Consider the following 21,968-nt stretch of genomic DNA (forward strand, 5'->3'; position numbering starts at 1 on the left):
ATAAAGGTCATGTGGAAAATATAAATATATATAAAGGTCATGAGGAAAATATAAATATATAAAATGTGATGTTATTTTTTTTTGCTTAGGATAAAAGCTTGTCTGTAAGAAGTCTGCCTTCAATCTGTTCAGTTTAATTGGAAGAAAAGATATTAAAAATTCCTACAATACAAGAATGAGTAGTTAAAGAATTTAATGGAATAATTTTAGTTTAGGTTCATAGTATGGAAAAGCGAAATTATGATCTTAAATGCAGTTCTCGTTTTATTCAAAAGGGTCATTTTTCAATAGTATTCAATAGGTCATTTATTCAATAGTACATTCTCAAAACCAAATTCGTATAATGAGAATTATTGTCTGTGCTGTTAATATCTGTTAAAATACTAGGCAATTGCAGGTTAGATGACATTATGAAAATTTTGTGTATTCAGTTAGAAAAAGTTTCAAAAGAGCTATTTGAAAGAAAATTTCCTGCATAGTATAAAACAACATGAAAAATGTGAGAATTTTAGTTAATGGAAGAGTGCACCAGAATATTCACATTATAACCTATACACTTGGTAATATCTTCTACTTCAGTGAAAAAAGTCCAAGAAAAACTACACTTGCACCAATGGAGGCACACTGGTTGCTGCATTGCTCTTGTCCATAAAATCCACTACAACCAACAAATTGTTGATATAATGGTGATCCCATGGCTACAGATTAGATGGGAATCATATCTACAGAAACCTGAAAAAATAGTTTCTTCATTACTGAGCAGAAATTCAGTCTTCCTTCAGACCCTGATCTATCTTTTTCTTTAAGTATCTGAAAAAATGTTTCCAAATCATTAGCTGATTTTTTTTCTATTAAGTTTCTTTTTAGTTTTGTGATCTTGGGAGCAGAACACTCATGTCTAGAGTTTTAAAAGTCAAACCTTACATATGGGATTTTCTACATTATTTGAACTTTTCCTATTAATAAGAATGTACCACAAAATTAAGCAGTTAAATAAGCAGAAGAGATGTGTTAGCATGAAAATATAAAAGCATGTAATCCCAGTCTGATGAGATACATTGTTAAGTTTTCTATTGTATAATCACAGCAGCTGTTATAGAAAGAAACAGATTTCTGTGAATGGGAAGGCAAAATTTATTGATGCGTTCTGTATTAAGAACAAATAATATTCTCTATGAAGAACAAATAAGAATATTTTTTTGATATTCAAGTCTATTAGCTACATTTTGTTAAATATATAATGCTCCTCCATTTTTTAGAAATTTATGAAAAAAACTTGTAACAAGTTTATTGTCTCTGTTAAAAAAAAGAAAACGAAAAGCCAACAAACATAATCCCTCTACATCTGTATAGTAAAGTTGCAAAAGGTATCTAGGACATCATTGATAAGTTTATTCCTCTACTACCCCAAAAATGGACATATTTTTAGTATTGTGATTCCTTTACTATTTATCATAGACATAAAAAACATAGCTGACTTTCTGAAGTCAATTAGTAAAATCGTGTATATCCCAAAGCAAGTCAAGGCCCTCTTTTATCCCTGTACATGATGTGGGGGCGTCAAGTAATGCATCTTGTATGGAAAGAAGTTTTAACATCTACAGATGAGTTTCCCATGATCTACAATAACTGGGGAAATTATTTTCCTTTTTTACAAACATATTCTAACCATTGGAAAAGACACTGCTTTGGGAGTCATTAATTTGTTAAAATACAAAACTGATTCCTGGCTAATATGCAAGAAAGTTAGAAACTACATCTACAGAAAAACATATGACTGGCAAATAGTGGAGTGTTTTAAAGTGGTCTTGAAGTTTTCATCATTGTATTACTTGAAGACAGGAGGGAAGTAACAACAAGGAATGTCTTCTTATTATGATCTTGGTTTTAGATTCCTTTATTTCTGTCCCTTTTCCTCTCTCCATATAATTTTGATAAAAAGGTGTTTCCATAGTCCATGTGATTCATAGTGTGTACGGTTTGTGCAATGGAGCTTGTATCAAGCAAAGATTCTCATTCAAAATTATTTACCCTAGTTATGACGCCACTTATTCCTTTGTACTCAACCCTTCCTAGTCCTTTGTATTCATATGGACTCCCTATTCACAACATCAGCCAGCAACGTTCAGTAATAATGAAAATGATAATCAACTTTACCTTCTACATAGATGATGGGTGATGTTTCAACCTTTGGCTCTGGAGGAAAGTCACATATAAAAACATCCTTATTCTCATCCTAAATCTTTGAACTTTCACATGGGACTGACCTTAAAATCACAGCCTATTGTGAATTGAGTATATTCACTCACCTGTCCCTTTGTCATGCTGGTGTGTTGATTGTCCTGCACTGTCAAAACAGTAAGGAAACAGGCAATATTGTAGGTACCCAGGAGTTCAGTGCCTTCTTAGGACAGAAGCAATTTGCCGCTCCAACAGTGAACTCTACTAACATTCCACCATTTTTTAGGGTTATTTTCTGGGTGATGGGAATAATCTAAAGTCTCTAATTGAGTGATTCAGATGACAGGTATTTCCTTCCCTCAACTGTCAAATGGAGTTTCAGTTCACATGCATGTTCCTCTTTCTGCAATAAGAAATAATTCTTACAGTACCAGTTCAATGAGCAGAAACAAATATTTTACATTTTGCAAGTTATATAGATTTCTGTATTCTTTAAAGTACTTGCTTTCTTGATAAAGAAATTCTTCTAAACAAAATAATGATTGAAAGTTCATTCAAGATAAGTACAAAAATATTTTTTAAATGTTACATCCTTTCTTTGAGAGGATTATGTAAAGAGTGAGAGAATATAAACTAGTGTGGATATCATCAGTCTTGCAAGGGTGACATGTGAGAATGTGTTTTCCCTTCCCAATATAAACTTAAAAGTTGCAGAACACAGATGAGGCCAGTGCTTGCAGCACCTGTCTTTTCTGGGTCCCTTTTAAATGTATGCCTTCTAATACATTGTTGATTCTTAATTTAGAGTTCACAGCCCAGAACCATAGAAAAAGTTCTGTGTTTGTCTCTTGACTTGGTTTGTTACCTTAGGCAGATCCCTTATATGATGCCTCTCTGTCCTTCTGCTGAAGGAAGAGAACTAGGTGCTTGGACAAATATTAATGATGTATAGCAGTTAATCTAAATCATTCTGTAAAATTATTTAGAAGAAACTGTGTATTCATCACACCAGTTTCCTGTAAGGAGTATCATCTTTTCAGAGGCATGACTCAGATTGGTAGGGTGTTCAAAGTCATATGGTACTACACACTTCTTGCACTGTTTGCACTACTCTATTTTTAAGCAAAACTGGAGCAATTTGGACATTTGTATTAATATAACATTGTCACTGCCTAACATGGTAGCTCACCAAACCCAGCATCTTCTCCCAGGCAGTAATCCCTGCTCCACTGAATTCCCCCAGGCTCCATGGGGAAGGTGGGCCAGGGGACTGCTCAGCTGCTGGGTGGTAAAGGGCCGGAGGCAATGTGCTGCACCACTGAGCCAGAGCTGGGGGCTCCTTCCTCCATGCCAGGAGACATGCCCCAGATCCTTGTCTCTGAGCAAGGCATCGGCTCCCAGTTTCTGTCAGAAGCAAAGATGGGTTCCCATGGCTTACCTGCACATGGATGGGCAGAGGGATTGAGCTTCATGATGGTCCTAGGGCTTCAGATAACCTCACAAAGTTAGTCTTGGCATCTTGGTGATATATTGCAATTTGTAGTAATATCCATGTAACCTAAAGCTATGTGCACACACTTTCCCAGGTGATGCTAAGCACCTCTTGCTTTAATCTTAGTCTATTTATTCATCAGAGGTCTTTCATAAGTTTTATTCATTTATAAGAGTCTCCTGCTTCTCCTCAAAGTGAGACTTTTTTTTTTTTTTCTAAAATAATGAATGTGTTAAATGATGCATATATTAGAAGAGGTAAGGATAGTAAAAAGCAAGCTTCTTTATATTTTTCGAAATATTTAGCTAGGAACCTTTCACGGACTCTGATTTCATCAATAAATTATTTCATCAATAACTCTCAAAAGTTTAAAGATAAATCCATACTGTAGATAAATTCAGTGTAAGACGGAGTAGAGTTACAGGGGAATTCAGAGTACATTTTAAAACTAGTGGTCTTTGTTCACTTTGGTATAGGAGTGAAAAAAATACCAATCTCAGGAATGTAGTGACTTGATTTAAAAGGCAGCTATGTCATTCAGATCAAATTAATTCAAATTGGTTGAGCCTTCTGTCGCTCTTTTAATTAAAAAAATATCAGTAGACTTCATAGGCTGATGAACATTGGCAATTCACTCATTCAAGTTATTACTGTTATTAGCAATATCTTTCCTTCACAAATCGTTATTAAATGTGCCTGGGGATCTTGAGACCAGCTGTGTAGCTAGAGGGAAGGATCCTGTCCTGGCTGCACACATGCCGATCACTGGAGGTGTCCCTTCCACAGAACGTGCTTTCTGAGACGAGGGACGTTAACACGGGAACTGCGACAGTTGTATAGACATGAGTCAGCCCCACCTCAGGAGTCTAAAACCAAAACTGCCAGACACACTGATGCAGAGGAAAAATTAAAAATTTAGATACCTAATAATCTAATCCAGAATAGCAAAGTACTGTTAATGTTTGCCCTCAGGACAAGGGATACTTCAGATTTTGCATAATGTAGCTTTAGTGAGAACTACATCAGTAATTTCAAGTTCAACAAGTAATTTTAATTCAAATATCAGTAAATTCTCAGCTATACAAAACTTCAGATTTGGCCCATCAGTTCCACATGAATACGGAGTTAAACTTTCTCAGAGCTCTTTTAAACCTTTACCTCCCATACTGTGCAGTTTTACAGCATTTTTTTTTCCTTTTCAGAACAATTAAACTGGGAAAGACGTTTAATACATTACTCTACACCATGATAACTTAGTATTGAGATACTGATGAGAATGACATGGGACATTGGTTTTTATTAGAGAAAAATAGCAGCCTCAAAGACTGGATATGTTTTTCTGATGTGTCAACTCAGATAAGTATGCTCAGTCCACCTCTGATTCACCTGTCCAGGGAAGAGATAAAGTCTTCAGGGAAGCTGTGATCTCTAATGTTACAATTTCTAATTCCATAGGGCTTAATTTTACTCTAGTTCATATTTGAGGTATGTTTTCCCCTAAGATAATGCAGATCTTTTGCTGTTATGGTTTATTTCAGGAAACCAATGTAAGATGCTGACCTGACTCTTAGATAGATATTCCTGACGGTTTTCTGGTAAGAATAGTAGAATAAGGCGAAGAAGAAGACTAGACGCCATGAAATAAGGTTTCAAATATGATACAATTTGATTCAACACTCCCTGCCCTAGTTCCATGTCATCTGAAATAAAATAAAAATCTTTATTCTGCCCACTAAATAGTAGCATTAATTGTATGAGGGCTTCATAATAGGAAGTGATCACCATTCCATGACAATTCTTGTGGATCTTGTGTGTCCTAAGATGTGGTGATCTGCACACACTTACTTTGCAGGCATCAAAGAACTCCATTTAAACATGAATGTGGCTTGCATTGACTTAAATGAAGAATCAGCATGAGTGCAGATTTCAGGACTAGATTTGAGGAGGTCCATAGAAGCAAGAGTCATCAGTCTTTTAAAAGTTTCATATCTACCTTTACTTGTGTGAAAAAGGAGGATTCTGATGTACACCTTCCAAAAGAGATTACTAAATTACAATAAATTTCCCATGTTGTTGGAATACTGAGATTTTCCCGTTACCTGCAATCAATACTTTAAAAAACAGCTTCTTTATTACATAGCTCCTTTGTGTATCTCTTCTGGTCTTTGACAAGCAAGTTACAAACATATAATTTTTATTTTCATAAGCTAATAGGGACATGAGATACCTTTTAATTCTGATTTTCATTAAGATTTACAGTAAATAATGGAGAGGGGACTCTTAAGTGCTAATTCCAGAATTGATTTTATAGGCTGTGTAGTCACAGAAATAACAACTAACTTAAATGGACATACAAGTTAAGGTCAGTAACAATTTTTATTAGCTGCAATTGAACCAATTAACAACAATAATTTAAATAAGCAAGTTAATCATGTGTGATCAGGTTCTTCCACTATTCTTCACATAGATTTGTATCTTTTCCCTCATGAAACTCTGTTACTATGGGATCAGCTATGTTACAGTTATTCACCGTTCAGCCTTACCCTGAATGGTAAAAAACAAGATAAATAATATTTAGTCACTTTTGAAAGGAAACCACATCTGTCCATTAATGCTGGTTTTTAGAAACAATCACTGCTCTTTCTTACTAGGAAACCTGTGAGAGGTAATAGGTTAAATATTAGAAAAGCTTAGAAGATGTCCTAGATGAAGATCCATGTATCTGTTTAATTGTATAAATTTGTAAAGTGTGATTGTGGAAGAAAGAAAAGTGAGAGAGCTGAAAAAAAATAATATCTTTCTTAAAAACTAAGGAACCTTGAGCTCAGGTGAAAAGAAAGAAAAGAAAAAAAAAAAAGAAAAGAAAAGTGCATTAGTGCAGCTCAATTCTTTCCAACTCTGCTGCCTTTGCAGTGAAAAGCAGGCTTCAGTTCCCACTTGGGTATGGGATAGGAGCTCAGCCCCATGAGACTCTGATGGAAGCCATCTTTGTAAGCAAAATTTCTAACTACTGGTTCTGAATGCTTAGACTGAATGCTTAGATATTCATTCTTGGTTTTCAAGGTCAAAATAATTTTTGTTTAAAGAAGGGTCATTTTACAAGTGCAGCAACTGAACATATCACAGCACTGCAGCACTTGTAATGTGTCTCTATTCCAAAGAACTACAGTCTCCAGGGAATGAAGACCAACCTAGACATGTCTTTCACAGGTGATGCATATTGTGAAGAATGGTGTATTAGTAGAAAGTATTACCTCCACATGAGCCATTTAACATCATTACAAACACACTGTGATTGGCAGGTATATTTCTTAAAGCCAAAAAGGTCTCACCTAAATCAGCCTCTTTTCATTACATTTCTGCTTTTTTGAAAAAGTTTTTTCATACCTTGGAAAAAATAAGCTGTAGCAGAGTTCAGAAATAGTTTATAAATAACATTCTGAAATGCTAGGAACTATCAAAACGGAGTTAAATAAAACAAAGTTTAGTGAGCAAAAAATTTGCTTTTGTCAAAAAAATATTTAAAAAATTGAGAAATCTTTTCTTTCCATATGGTTTGACATATCCTGTATCCAGGATTGCTCAAAATGTGTCAAGAATTACTATTGTGGGCATATTATACAACTTGGCTGTTACGTGTTTAACCTTATGAGAAGATAGAAAGACTCTCTGGGGATGAAAAGTGAACAAGAGCTTCACATTCTTTTGAGATGCATCAACCAGAAGTCACAAGACATCTTGAGAATATTCACACACACACACACAGAGCCCACAGCAAAGTTAATACTTTGAAAAGCCCAACTGCCATAAGTTAGAAAACACCACAATGAGGACTGACGCTCTTGCATAGTGGCTGCTTTTGAAAAACACCTGGGCCTCTGGCTCTGGTCGGGGCGACAGGAGCCTGTCTGTACAACTTTAGGATCCTCTCTGTGCTGAACCACAAAGAATTATAATTTACCTCTCTACTTGCTCAGAGACCTCTGCACTACACCCCAGCGTGTGCAATAAAGATATCCTCAGCTCTTGCTGCATCTTGTCCCAGGTTCTCACCAGCAAATACAGTTAAACTTAGTATGACATTTCACAGAAGTGTGGTGCAGTTCTTCCTAAACTTCTAACATGTTGTCCGCTGAAATGATGAACTTCCCACGCCTACCCCAAAATCTACTGACAGGAATTCTTTTTGAGGGATCTTTGTACCACCTCCTCCATCCTGTTCTTGTCTTCAAACGTGGTGGAGAAAAGGCTAGACTTCTCTGCTTCATTCTTCAGCCCAGCATCTATACTCTCTCTCTCTAACAAGTCTGAGACACCCTAATTAAATTACATAACTGTCTTCAAGATAATTTTACCAAAGGTTCACAGTCTCTCAGTTGCAATCTCTATTGTGTCTGCAGTGCAGCAAAGTAAACCTGACATCTGGGCCCTGTTCAAGTTGCAACTTTCTGCATCTGTTTAGGAGCTAGCCGCATAAGTAGGATCCAAACTTTTCAAACATAGCCTGTAACCTGAAATACGGTAAGCTCTACAGTGCTACAATACCAGCTCTTTGTAGAAGAACTAGTTAATTCAAAGCTTGCTTGGATAAAACTGCATCGCAGTTACTTCTGTAAAATTCTTGAGTTACGGGTAACCATCTTTGGTAAGCTTTTCTTGTGACTGCAGTATAGGCATACTTTGACATGACAGTATTCTGTCACTTTCTGATCCACATAATATATCCCAACCTAACTCTGCTTTTAATCTTTAGTCATCATGCAGATGAATAGTGACAAAATTCATCAACACCATGAGTCTTGCTACTGACACTACAAAAAGACAATCACCTTGGTTTGAATGTTTTTGTTTTGTTTCTTTTTTTTTTTATATTACTTTGGCTATAATATATATACCTAAAATTAGAATATAAAGAATAATGCATGCTTATTTGCAAATAGATTCCCATAGTCTCGTGATCGTCTTCTAATACCACAATAATCCTGCCCTCAGAGCTGAGTGAATAAAGACCGTGCAATCCATCCTTGGATCATAGGCACTACTTTATCTCTGCCTATTTATGGGGAAACAAAACTAGCATAATATAGTTTCCATTTTTTAAACCAAGGGGCTAAACATAAAATGAATGTACGGTGTGTGGTCTGTTATAGTGAGGATCAACATTTATTTTAGATTCTTTGCATTCTCCTATTTATTGCTTTCCTGCCACATTAAGGTATGCTGTCTTGAATTTAGTGTCTGTTTTAATGTGGTAAATTAAGAAGTTCTGGATAGATTACATATTGAGAAATGGATGTGTGTCTGAATAGGTGTGACAACTGCATAAAAAGCTTGAAGCAGGATTTGTGTATACCAGCTTAATGGCTTATCTTTTCAATTAGATTAAGCTCTGATGTCTGACCTGTTGACCTTAAGTGTTGACTCCTCTGGAGAAAGCATGTCAGTAATTTATTCAGCATATATTGTAGATGAATGTATGGAGAAAGAACTCACTTAAAGTTATATTGCAGTATTCACAGATCTGTTGCCATGCCACCAGCATTAAAGCAATTTTGTTATCCAACCAATGACGGCTATAGGAAAATTTTAGTCTGTGACTGGTGTACTTGAAGGAAAAGTTATTTTTAGCAGCTCAGACCATGGATTTTCTACTGGTTTACCAATGAAAATGTTAATTACTTAAGTCTTTGAGGATATTTTATTTAATCCAAATATTTCATAGCATGTTATCCCCAGAGAACTCTAAAAATTATTGGTAAAATCCTAGTAGTAATTTATAGAAAATTCACTCCTTATTCTAATCTTAATCTATTTTGAATATTCTCTTTTGTATCAGTATTACTGTCTTTTTCTTTAGGTGATTACCATATGTAAGCTGTTGCCTTTTAATATGGATACACGATTAAATCTCTCTTCTTCTTTACAGGAGCTATCCCACAGAGCTATTTTCTGTGTTTTAGAATTTTTCTATGCCTTTAACTTCTCCCATTAGTCTTCTCTCCAGCACGATTTGCTCCGAATTGTCACTAGCAAAAGCAAAGACTGCAAAAAATCTTTGATGAAACCAGTTGAAATTATCAGTCAATTTTAAACAACAAACTGAAAAGTGGTTAATCCATTGGTCAAGCTGATTTGTAGATCACTGACAGCTTGAAAGTTGTGTGAAGAGCAGCCACCAGAGACCCTGGACCTAATATGCTTGAATGAGGGTTTGGCAGCAGCTGAATGGTTGTATTTAGGCCCCAACGCTTAATTAAGAAACTAAAATTTATGTTCTCTAGCTAGTCTAATTTTCTACTGAAACAATTTTTTTTTTTTTTTTTTTTTTTTCTGTGTACATTTTGTTTCCATCCTCCCCTTTGGACAAAGCTGTTAATCTATACTTCAATTTCTAGAACATAATCTTCCTTTTCTGATAATTTTGTCTATTTAAAGAAAGAGATACCAAGGGAATATATTATCTCAGCCAGTCGTTGTTTCTAAACCACTACATGTGCTATAGTACCTCACAGTTCTTGGTATATTGTCATCCATCCCATGTTTTATGCCTATTATGATAATGACTGATTATTAAATATTATGACACTTCATTTCTCTAGCAAGTGCCTAAAATATAAATATAATGATTCTGAAGGAGATATCTCTTGAGAACAACCTCTAATAGCTACAGCTGACAATATCCTGTGACATGTCAATGGAATTTTATGCTATATAAAAAAATTATCCAAGAAACATGAAATAAAAATGCAATTTTGTGGCAGAGGCAAACTAAAATACTGTAAACACAATGTTCACCAGCAGTATAAAGCATGTGTATGGCTTGCTAGCTGTCTCAGGCATGGGCTGTTTCTATTGTCAGGTGTAGAAGATTTTGATTCTGGGTCTTTGTTTTCCACTTGCTATTTCAATGCCTGCACAAGAGTTAAGACCTGCTTACCTGTTGGATGCTTGTCAGTGACAACTCTGCAAAGCAACCTTGTTTCCTTTCAATAATCTTCTCTAAAGGAGAACATCATGTTGTTAGCGGTCACAGTCATGAATAGAACTTATCTACACAAAGCAGACAAGCAGGCACTTCTTTATTCCAGTGCTGGGGAACATGGGGGACAGCTCCACCAAAAAATGTGTTCCCCAACAGGTACAAAGCACAACATATTTATACACTTTTTTAGCAGAGTCATGGTTACATAAGATCAACAAAATTCATAAAGTTTAGTTTGACCTTAATAATGATTGGCTTTCAGTTACCTCACCTTACCTATATTCCTATTCTACAGAAATCATTGGTCATCTTTACTGATTGATTTGAATAGAATGAGGGGAGGGTAATGATCAGCATATTCATGTTATTTCCTGGAAATCATTATCATATGCAAATGTCTCTAATGCATGCGTGGTTATTTTGGATGGGGGTCCTCTGGTGGTAGTTAATAGTCTTCCTCACTGTGTCCTCTGATTGAACTCCATCCTTGCACATGCTCAATTCATCTTTGGCCAATGCTCATTTCTTTTTTGGCTGATCTTCCAAACCAAACCCAGTATCTTCTGGTACCTATTGTTTTGACTCAAGATCCATAACCAGTACCCATTGTTTTAATTCAGAGTCTATAACGATTCGTACAGTGTTCAAGGCACATACCATACTAGCTACCTATTCCTAAGGGCCTTAGTGTGCTTTATATTCTCATAGCTTCTGTAACTCCATTTAAAAATCAAAATCATATTCTAAACTAAAATCAAAATAATATTCTAGGATTCAAGCTATTTTGTTGAGGTAACTGAAACAATGTTATCCATGATGCAGGTATACTTTTCAGTGTCTATTTAGTTTATAAATTAATGGGGCTGGGTGTTACTTTATATAATTCTTATAATTCAGATTTTGAAGGTTTGAAGATTTAATAATTTGAGAAAAGAATTATTTAGTTCATTCGACTCAGATTTCAGCTAATGATATTCAGAGTGGCACTACAGATGAAAAACAGCTGTGCAGGTATTTTTCAGCTTTTTGCATCAAGTAGAACACAGGAAGAGAAGGAAAGCAAAGATAATTTAAACAGAGAAAGATGGCTGTAAATATGATGCTCTATATTTAAGTATTTATTATTACTAAACCTACGGTTTCAATATGTAACATGAACTAAATATGCCTCTGGAATGTACTTTTAAGAGTTTATACAAAACTGCTGTACCATTTTTTTATGTTAATACAATACTTTAAGTTTAAGGCTGTTATTAACCAGTAAAAAACTTAACCTTCCCTTGAAAGCTATCTGCAAGTGAAACCCTGCTTGAATAGGGATACTTTCATTACCTACTTTGTTCTTATCTACACTAAAAAGGTTTACCTTGCTATCTGCAAGAGAAACTCTGCTTGAATAGGGATACTTTCATTACCTACTTTGTTCTTACCTACGCTAAAAAGGTTTACCTAATGTAGCTGTTTAAAAGGAGGATGGAATATTGTATTGAATAGCTATGCTACTTCATAATTTCCTTTGGATGCAATTATATGAGGATAGAGGTGTTTCTTACGCTGCTACTAGAAATTATTTACTTTGATGTAACCAAAAGGAAAGTAAACAATAAGGTCATAACTGCGTGAATATGTAGCTCTGTAGTGACAGTGAAGAAGAGCACAGAAAAGGAAAATGATCATATAATCTGAACTGTACTAAAACAATTGCTTTTCTAGGACAAACTATAGAAAACTAGTTCTCTCTCAGCTTGGTACAAAGCAGATCTTGCTGCTTTAGAGCTAGGTCCAGGGCTATTTTCCTTTGTGATTGATGCAGTGTTCCATCTCAGATTTCTTGCAAATGAGAAATTTATTCAACAATACTGAAATGTACAGAATGCATATTATATAAAAACTAGAACTTTACAAAGTATAGTATATTCCATTTTATAATTCATAAACTTTCACTTAGAAAATACAGATGAAACACCTTTTTATTTGATTTTAAAAATGAAAAATAAACTTGATTTTAACCTTGAATCAAAATATATTTCTTTTTATTCTGAATTGACAGGTGCCTGTCCTTGTTCCCACTGAAACAAAGCATCTGCACAACTGCAGCTTTATCTCTGCAGCAATACAAGTCTTATGTGGTCAGTGAAGCTTTTGGGTTTTAGTACCACCACAAAGACAGCAACTCTTATGATACATATTCTGGTTGAAAACTGAATCAGAACTCGAGTAATAAATATATTTCTCTCAACTTCCCTTGTCATCTGCTAGTCATTAATCCTCCCTTCCTCCTCTTTCTGTATATTCCATTATTCTAAATACTTCCAACTTCAACCATTCTATGTTTATATGTTCCTGTGATTCTATGATTCTGTGATTTAGCACATATGGTTAAAAGCTAACTGTCAGTAGAAGCTGTGAATGCCCAGGCTAAAACTTACTGGATGTGAAAAGTCCTCAAAGAGCTTTGGATTAGGACTCTGGGAAAGAACAGTACTAAACCACTTCCCGGGTAAATTACTATCATAGCAGTCTCTAGAAGAACCTCAGCTTCCAAATTTAGCTACATTTTATCTTCAGCCCATTAGCTGTACCCAAGTCAGTGAAGAAATTTGACCAAAGATAACATTATCATTTGGCACTCTTTTGACAGTTTCTAGAAGTTCACCAGATTTATTTTAATCGTTTGGTTTGTTTTTATTTATTTTAAATGCTGACAAACTGTAAGTCTTTTTATTGCAGAATCATTAACAAATTCTTATTACTAGATTACATCATCAGAAATCCCCTTGCATTTTTCCCTAACCTTGGAGACCAGTTAATTAATGTTCTTAAATTCAAATGTTCAAAAAGACATAGCAGATATAAAATGCTATCACGTCTTGTTCTGAAGATAGTATCTTGATATATATGTCACTGAAAATGTGGAGAATACAGAAGCAATGTCTGGTCTACATCACTCTGATCACATCCTGCCCCTGCTTAGTTGCCATGTTGCAATTCTCTGCTTTTTTCTTTTTTTCTTTTTTTTTTTTTTTTTTTTTTTTCTGTAAAATTTAATATTTTCTCTTGGTGTGATTTTTCTCTTAAATCCTGGAGGTGTTAGTTATCTCTGTCTCAGCAATTTTACTTCTTCCCTGATAATTTTACTTGTCTCTGCCTTGTGAAATTTCTCGAGGTTTTTTCAACTATTTAGCAATGTACTCTGAGCATGAGCCATGGCTGCCCAGTATGTGTTGTGTTGCCAGCAGCTGAGCTGAAGCTTGGGGAGGTGGCAGGAAACTGGGACCCACAAGGCTCAGATGCTGCAGAGGATGCAGGAAACTGGAAACATAACCTCAGCTTAGAAAAGCAGATATCAGGAATAGGAATAATCTATGAAAGATAGTTAGGAACAAGCTTTCTCCACACTCCTTTTTCCTCAAGTCATTCTTAATTATTCTACACTTCCTGTATTAATCCACTGATTATAAAGTTTGGTTTGCCCAGAACTTAAGAAATCAGTCCATTCTGGGTTTCTACAACTGAATATCAGTAATGATATAAGAACAGTAGATTGTAGACTCCACCACAAACCTCTCAGTCCAGTTACACAGTAGCTACAGCATTTCTATAGGGCCTAGTAAAATGGATTTAAGATCTGTTTGTTTCTGGGAATCATGGTACAATAAATGAACAACAGAATTATCTTGAAACTTTTTGTAAAAGTGTAAAAAAATGTAACTTAAAGAGAAAAGAATATCTGAATTAGAGATTTGACAATAAATGTCTCAGCAGTACATTCCAGTTAATGCACTGTGATCATACAGTTATTTTCAATGATAAGACACAGCTTTAAAGTGCCATTATGGAAAAAGTAATGAACTTTAATGAGTTTATTTTTTATCAATTTAGATTACATAATTTAGCAATGTAGAAAAAGAAACTTAATACTTCTGACACAGTTAGGTTTAACATCCAGAATTTGCTTTATAATCTTGGATAACTTAGATCATGACTAGCACATCAGTCTTTGATTTTGGAGCACGAGCATATTTCACAGCCACATAGAAATTCTGCGTGAACCATTACATCAGAAATTCTGCAGCATGCTGGAGTCTTAACATCATTTCCTCTACTGACCCAATAGTTTCTGCTAAGGGGTTTTTATTTTTCTATGAAAATAAAATAAAACTTGTAGAGAAGAACTTAAATGAGAGGAATAATACAATCCATGTTTTAGCAAAAAAAAAAAAGTGTAGGCAAAATAAATATAATCAGTTTTTTCTTTTACATTGGGCTGGTCATCTGTATGTGCATAAGGGATTGAATTATACATCACTTAACATTTCTTGCCTCCAAATGCAGCTCCCTCCTGGATGGAAGTTGCCAGTCACACTGAATACTGCATATATTCATTCAAAAGGCTGAGTAGATTCCTGGGAAAGGTTGAGTTAGATTTCTTAATTTTTTGGTTTATCAGTCTGTATATTTGTTGAGTATGGTCTGCCATCTGCCAAATGCCATTCAGAGATTGCTGAATTTTAGTAGTGCATGAAATTTCATTTGTCTGTAGTTTATGTTAGCCTGTTGGTTTTTCAAAATGATTGGGATTTCTTGAAGATGAAAAGCAGTACATGTTAGTGCTGTTCTATTTTATTCTTCTGAAATACCAGGACTTCTGAGTCTACTTATCTAATCCATTTGACTACATCTCTGTTTAAAACTGTTTTATTCTCAATTGCCTTAATAAAAGATTTCTAGCATAATTTACTAAAAATGGCACCTAGCAGTTTGTGACATTTGATATTACACAACCAATTCTATCTTCTAGCTTTGTAGTCTCTGGCCATGAGGGATGAGTGTTCTCTAAACCCAACATTTAACATGTGTGGTCCTCAGGCTTATAGTTCCCCTGGCTCAAACAACTACTGTTCCAATACATGGCCCACTATTTCAGTACTCACATCAAAAGGACAAATGCTTGCTAAACTTTACTAGTCCTGTGTGGGTTTAAATCTGATGGAACAGATGCAATTCTGCTGCACTGGTGCAGTCACTGGTTGTGGCCAAGAGAATTGCTTCTGCACATCTATTTCTTTAAGTGATTCATCACTGGAATGGACTACACGACAAGGTATTCAAATCTGGAAAGGCTGACAAAGAAAGGTAATCTGTTTCACTAATGTAAAAGTTAAAAGAACATATCTGATGATATTCTGCAGATATTCATACCGGGGGAATTCTTCTCTTGGTGGAGTTGTTTAATCATTGTGGCTTAACCCAAGCTGGCAACTAAGCCCCACACAGCTGCTCCCTCACTTCATCTTCAGTAAGACAGGGGATAAAATCAGAGGGGTAAAAGAGAAAACTTGTGCGTTGAGATAAAGACAGTTCAATAAGTAAAACAAAAACTGCACATACAAGCAAAGCAAAACAAGGAATTCATGCACCCCTTCCCATGGGCAGGCAGGGGCTCAGCCGTCCCCAGGACAGTCGGGCTCTATCACACATTAATGATCACTTGGGAGCACAAACAACATTGCCCTGTATGTCTCCCCTTCCTCTTACCCCAGCTCTATATGCTGAGCATGACACCACATGGTCTGGGATGTCTCTTGGGCGTTGGGGGTCAGATGTCCCAGCTGTGTCCCCTACCAAGTTTTTGAGCACCCCCAGACCACTCACTAATGGGGTGGGATGAGGAGCAGAGAAGCCCTTGGCTCTATGTAAGCACTGCTCAGCAATAAGGAAACATCCCTGTTTTACCAACACTGTTTCCAGCACAAATACGAAACATAGTCCCATACAAGAAAATTAACTCTAACCCAGCCAAAACCAGTATACTAATCTAAGAGATGAAACTGGATAGTGACAAGAAAGAAATCACATATTTTGAAAAAGAAGTAATGAAATACTGGCACGACCTGCCTTGTGGAGGATGAAAGATGAGACTTCTCAAAAAATGAAAGACTGAAAGAATATTTAAATAAATAAATAAATATTTTAGTTTTAAAATAAAAAAAAAAAAAAATCTAAGTCTGAAGGGCGAGTTCATTTATCCTGCTATTAGAAAGATACAACCTAATTTGTAGAGTCTAGGTAACAGTTAAAATTATGCTTACTGGATATTTTTTTTCTTTTAACTTTCTCCTCATCCCTGAGTGTAAAAAGGTTATCTGTATTCTCAGTTATATGGTACATTCCCATCACATGAAGCTTTTACACGAAATTTTATTTACCTTTCCAAAAGATATGCTTTAGTATAAATACAAATTCTGAAGCTGATATAGTAAAATTTATGGGCATCTTTGGAAGAATGTTAGATTGACTCAGCTAGTTGTTCAAGACTGTCTTGAAAGCATAGGTGTTCCTGATTGGCTTTTTGTACCTCTGTGAAACCAAGCATTGAATGAGAACACCTCACATGATATTTCACTATCAAGCAACAACCAAGTCTCAAATGGTCATCTACTTTATATATCCCAAGAAATTTCAGAAGCTTTTTACCTTCAAACACTTGTTGCTTTATTTGTTCTAATGCGTTCAATTTTCATTTTTACTTTTCTAATTTCTGACATCATTTGCTCCTCTAAACCACTTTCCAATCTGCCTCTGAGGTAGTGAAAATTTTTCATTCCAAAAATGAGTCATAACTGATTTTTTTTATCGAAGTCTTGTTTTTTGTCAAAAAGACAAACCTGCTTTTGTGATCTAATTGAAACTTTACTTAGCGTAGCTTTGCAGTAACAGATGGGAAAGCTGGAAGTGAGAAGAGCATGCAGTTGTGATCCCTTGTACTTGAGATGGGACAGAGGAAAGATTTTTTGTTTTCAAATCAGAAAATGATAAATAATGAGCATATAGAATTCTAGTATGTCTAAAACATTTAAATGTAGCTGTGCACTGCTAGGTTTGTTGGTAACTATCTTTACTAATGTATAAGCAGTGTGAAATGGTATTTTGTAGCATCATTGAGAAGACTATAAAATGTTGCCTAGAATTCCTCTACTCTTTACTCCTCACAGTAGAAAAAATAGACAGAAATTTTGTTTTGTTAATGTAGATATTGCTTCCTCTCTAAATTTCAGTAACAGAATCAATTCAGGTCAGATCAGTGGTGGAGATCACTAGCATAGCTTTTGGGTATTAATCACACTATCTGCTTTCCTTCTATATGAAGCTGTGTCTTAGTTTGGGCTGAAATAGAGTTAATATTCCTTTTCAGGGACTAGATGAGTGCTGTGTTTTGGATTTAGCTTTGGGTTTGGTATGGGAAGAATGCTGATAGCACACTGATGTTTTCAGCTGCTGCCGAGACTTCAAGGACTCTCCAACTCCCCATGTCCTGCCCGTGCACAAGGGCACAGGGAGCAGGGAGGGAGCACGGCCACAGCACCTGACCCTAACTAGCCAGTGAAATATTCCATATCATGGAACATCATGCTCACTATATAAAGGAGGGGTGATTGGAAAGGAGCTCTCTCACTTCCGGGATTGCGATTGTGGGATCTTGGTATCTCGGGGTCGCTGGCCGGGAACGGGCTGGATATTGGTTAGCGGGTGGTGAGCAATTACGCTGTACATCGCCTGTTTATATATCTCTTTTTGTTTTCCCCCATCATCGTTATTGTTCTCATTTTATTGCCATTATTAAACTGTTCTTATCTCAGCCTGCAAGTCTCCCTTCACCCCTCTAATCCCTCCCCCATTCCCAGGTGGGGAGGGGGAAGGGAGGGTGATTAGCTGCGGTAGTTGGTTGCCGATCAGGCCCAAACCACAACAGTTTTTGGCGCCCAACGTGGGGCACGAAGGATTGAGATAACAACAGGTTGATTTGTGTGCTCTTCTGAATTTGTTAAAATGTCGACTGCTTATCCTGCTATAATGTCGATCGAATGGCTCCTGGAATCGTGGTCTTTCGTGTTACAGTTGTGCTATATGTCACCTTACTTGCCATATATATTCCCCATGCTGCTGCTTATCACCCGTGGGAGTTGGATTCAGATTGTTGCTTTGCTGTACTATGTAATACTGATTTATGGCACGATAAAGTTGTCAGTCCTGAGACTAGTCTGGTATTCGTACTCAGGATGGTTATCATTTGTGCATGTGGGAGGTCAGCTAGTGGAATGGGTTAAAAATTACACTCTCTCCCTTTTCTCTGTGGAGAGCCAGACCATAGAGGAGATATCGTTTTCTATTTCCTTCTTCACCAGGCTATTCACCAATGTGTTTGAGTATGTTGGGAGTTTTGAAATTCCATGGGATATTCATGCTAATGTTGCTGTCTCACTGCTGGGAGCTGTCATGTTCCTAAAGGCTGTTCAGGTTGTGTTTAGGATAAGGATTAAGCGACTATTTCTGAACATCACTCAGAGATCCCCCCCAAGGTTGGAGGGTTATGAGTGGCTGGGGGTGTGAGATAGCATGGGCAAGTACTTAGGAGAGTTGGCACCCCCGGTGTCCTGGAAATTCACCCCTGAACAAGTGCAGGATCCTGAGAAGCTAGTAAAATGTTTAGAAAAGATATGCTGTCATCCTGGTAACTCAAGAGAGACACGGATCACGGCAACATGCTGGGGACTGGCTCATGCCTACTGAGCCCTGCTCACCAGTATACAGTGCCCTCAAAAAAAGGAGGTCTCTGGATCAGAGAGCAAAACAACAAGTACTGCAGCCTCTCCAACATCCCCACCAGATACTGCAGCCACTCCAACACCCCCACCAGATACTGCAGCTGCTCCAACACCCCCACCAGATACTGCAGCTGCTCCAACACCCCCACCAGATACTACAGCCACTCAAACTCCGGCAACAGACACTGTAGCTACTCAAACTCTGGCAACAGATACTGCAGCCACTCAAACTCTGGCAACAGACACTGCAGCCACTCAAACTCTGGAAACAGAAACTGCAGCTAATCCGACCCCTACAACAGGTACTGCGGGTGAACTAGAGAACCAACCCACGACTGTGTCAGTTGCCCCTGTACAGAAGAAGAAATATACAAAGAAAACACCCCGCCTTGTAAGGGATGAGGATGAACCAGGGCCATCACGAGAACAGGAGGAGGAGACAGAACCAGTGGTAGTCACCCGATCGCTATCCCTGAGTGAGCTGCGAGACATGCGGAAGGATTTCAGCCGCCAGCCAGGTGAGCATCTCCTTACTTGGCTGCTCCGATGCTGGGATAGTGGTGCCAACAGTGTAGAATTAGAGGGGAAAGAGGCCAGGCAGCTTGGATCCCTGTCCAAGGAAGCAGGCATTGACAATGCAATTGGAAGAAAGACACAGACCCTCAGTCTTTGGAGGCGACTTCTGTCAGGCATAAGGGACAGATATCCCTTCAAGGAAGATCTTGTATGTCATTCAAGCAAGTGGACAACCATGGAGAGAGGCATCCAATACTTGAGGGAACTAGCCGTGCGGGAAATGGTTTATTTCGACCCAGATGATGCACGGCTACCCACAGACCCAGACGAAGTCCAATGCACCCGGCCCATGTGGCGGAAATTGGTACGGAGCACGCCATCATCACATGCCAATGTATTAGCAGTAATGGACTGGCGAGACGAAGACGGACCAACTGTGGATGAGCTGGTGCGTCGACTCCGGAACTATGATGAAAGTCTCTCTCCCTCCATTATCGCAGCCGTGAAGGAACTAAAGGAACTATCCCGCCAACTCAAAGAGGATATGTCTTACTCTCCGCCTGCATGGACTAAAGTCTCAGCTACCAGGAGCAGACGGTTCCCTACTCAAGAGAGACAGTATACACCACGGAGGGACCTATGGTATTACCTGCGTGACCATGGAGAGGACATGAGGAAATGGGATAAGAAACCTACCTACCTTCTAAGAGAGCGAGTTCAAGAGTTAGAAGGAAGAATGGCTAAAAATCAAGGTTCTTTCAGGAGAAACGCTGCTCCAGTCTCCAGTAATCAGTTGCCCAGACCGAGCAGGAGGGTTGACTTGGCTGCCGATCCTATGAGGAGGACTCCTGGTTCGTATTTACAAGAAGTAAGTAACCGGGATGAGACTGAGACCCGCACAGACTACACTAACCCCTTCATTGATAATGGATACTAGAGGGTCCCTGCCTCCAGCCAGGTGGAGGAGAGGGACAACCGGGTTTACTGGACTGTGTGGATTCGATGGCCTGGCACATCTGACCCCCAGGAATACAAGGCTCTGGTGGACACTGGTGCCCAGTGCACCCTAATTCCATCGAATTTTAAAGGAACAGAGCCTATTTGTATTTCAGGAGTGACAGGGGGGTCCCAACAGCTGACTGTGCTGGAGGCTGAAGTGAGCCTAACTGGGAATGAGTGGCAAAAACATCCCATTGTGACTGGCCCAGAAGCCCCATGTATTCTTGGCATAGATTACCTCAGAAGAGGGTATTTCAAGGACCCAAAAGGCTACCAGTGGGCTTTTGGTATAGCTGCCTTGGAGACAGAGGAAATCAAACAACTGTCCACTCTGCCCGGTCTGTCGGATGATCCTTCCGCTGTGGGGCTGCTGAGAGTTGAAGAACAACAGGTGCCAGTTGCTACTACAACTGTGCACCGATGGCAATATCGCACCAACAGAGACTCTAATTCCCATTCACCAACTGATTCGTCAACTTGAGAGCCAAGGAGTGATTAGCAAGACTCATTCACCCTTTAACAGCCCCATATGGCCAGTGCGAAAGTCTAATGGAGAGTGGAGACTGACAGTGGACTATCAGGGCCTGAATGAAGTCACACCACCGCTAAGTGCTGCTGTGCCAGACATGCTGCAGCTGCAGTATGAACTCGAGTCAAAGGCAGCCAAGTGGTACGCCACAATTGATATTGCCAATGCCTTCTTCTCAATCCCTTTAGCACCAGAGTGCAGGCCACAGTTTGCTTTCACCTGGAGGGGTGTCCAATACACCTGGAATCGGTTGCCTCAGGGGTGGAAACACAGTCCCATAAAGCGGTGTAAGGTCAAGGGCCCTGCACAGGAGATTCAGTTTTTAGGAATTAAATGGCAAGATGGACGTCGTCAGATTCCGATGAATGTGATTAATAAAATAACGGCTATGTCTCCACCAACCATCAGAAAGGAAGCACAAGCTTTTCTAGGTGTTGTTGGTTTCTGGAGAATGCATATTCCAAATTACAGTCAAATTTTAAGCCCTCTCTATCAAGTGACCCGGAAGAAAAATGATTTTTTATGGGGCCCTGAGCAACAACAGGCCTTTGAACAAATTAAACACGAAATAGTTCATGCAGTAAGCCTTGGGCCGGTTCGGGCAGGACAAGATGTTAAAAACGTGCTCTACACTGCAGCTGGAGAGAATGGCCCTACCTGGAG

The sequence above is a fragment of the Tyto alba genome, unplaced genomic scaffold, assembly GCF_018691265.1.
Source record: "Tyto alba isolate M040663 unplaced genomic scaffold, T.alba_DEE_v4.0 Super-Scaffold_2, whole genome shotgun sequence".
Taxonomy (NCBI): Eukaryota; Metazoa; Chordata; class Aves; order Strigiformes; family Tytonidae; genus Tyto; species Tyto alba.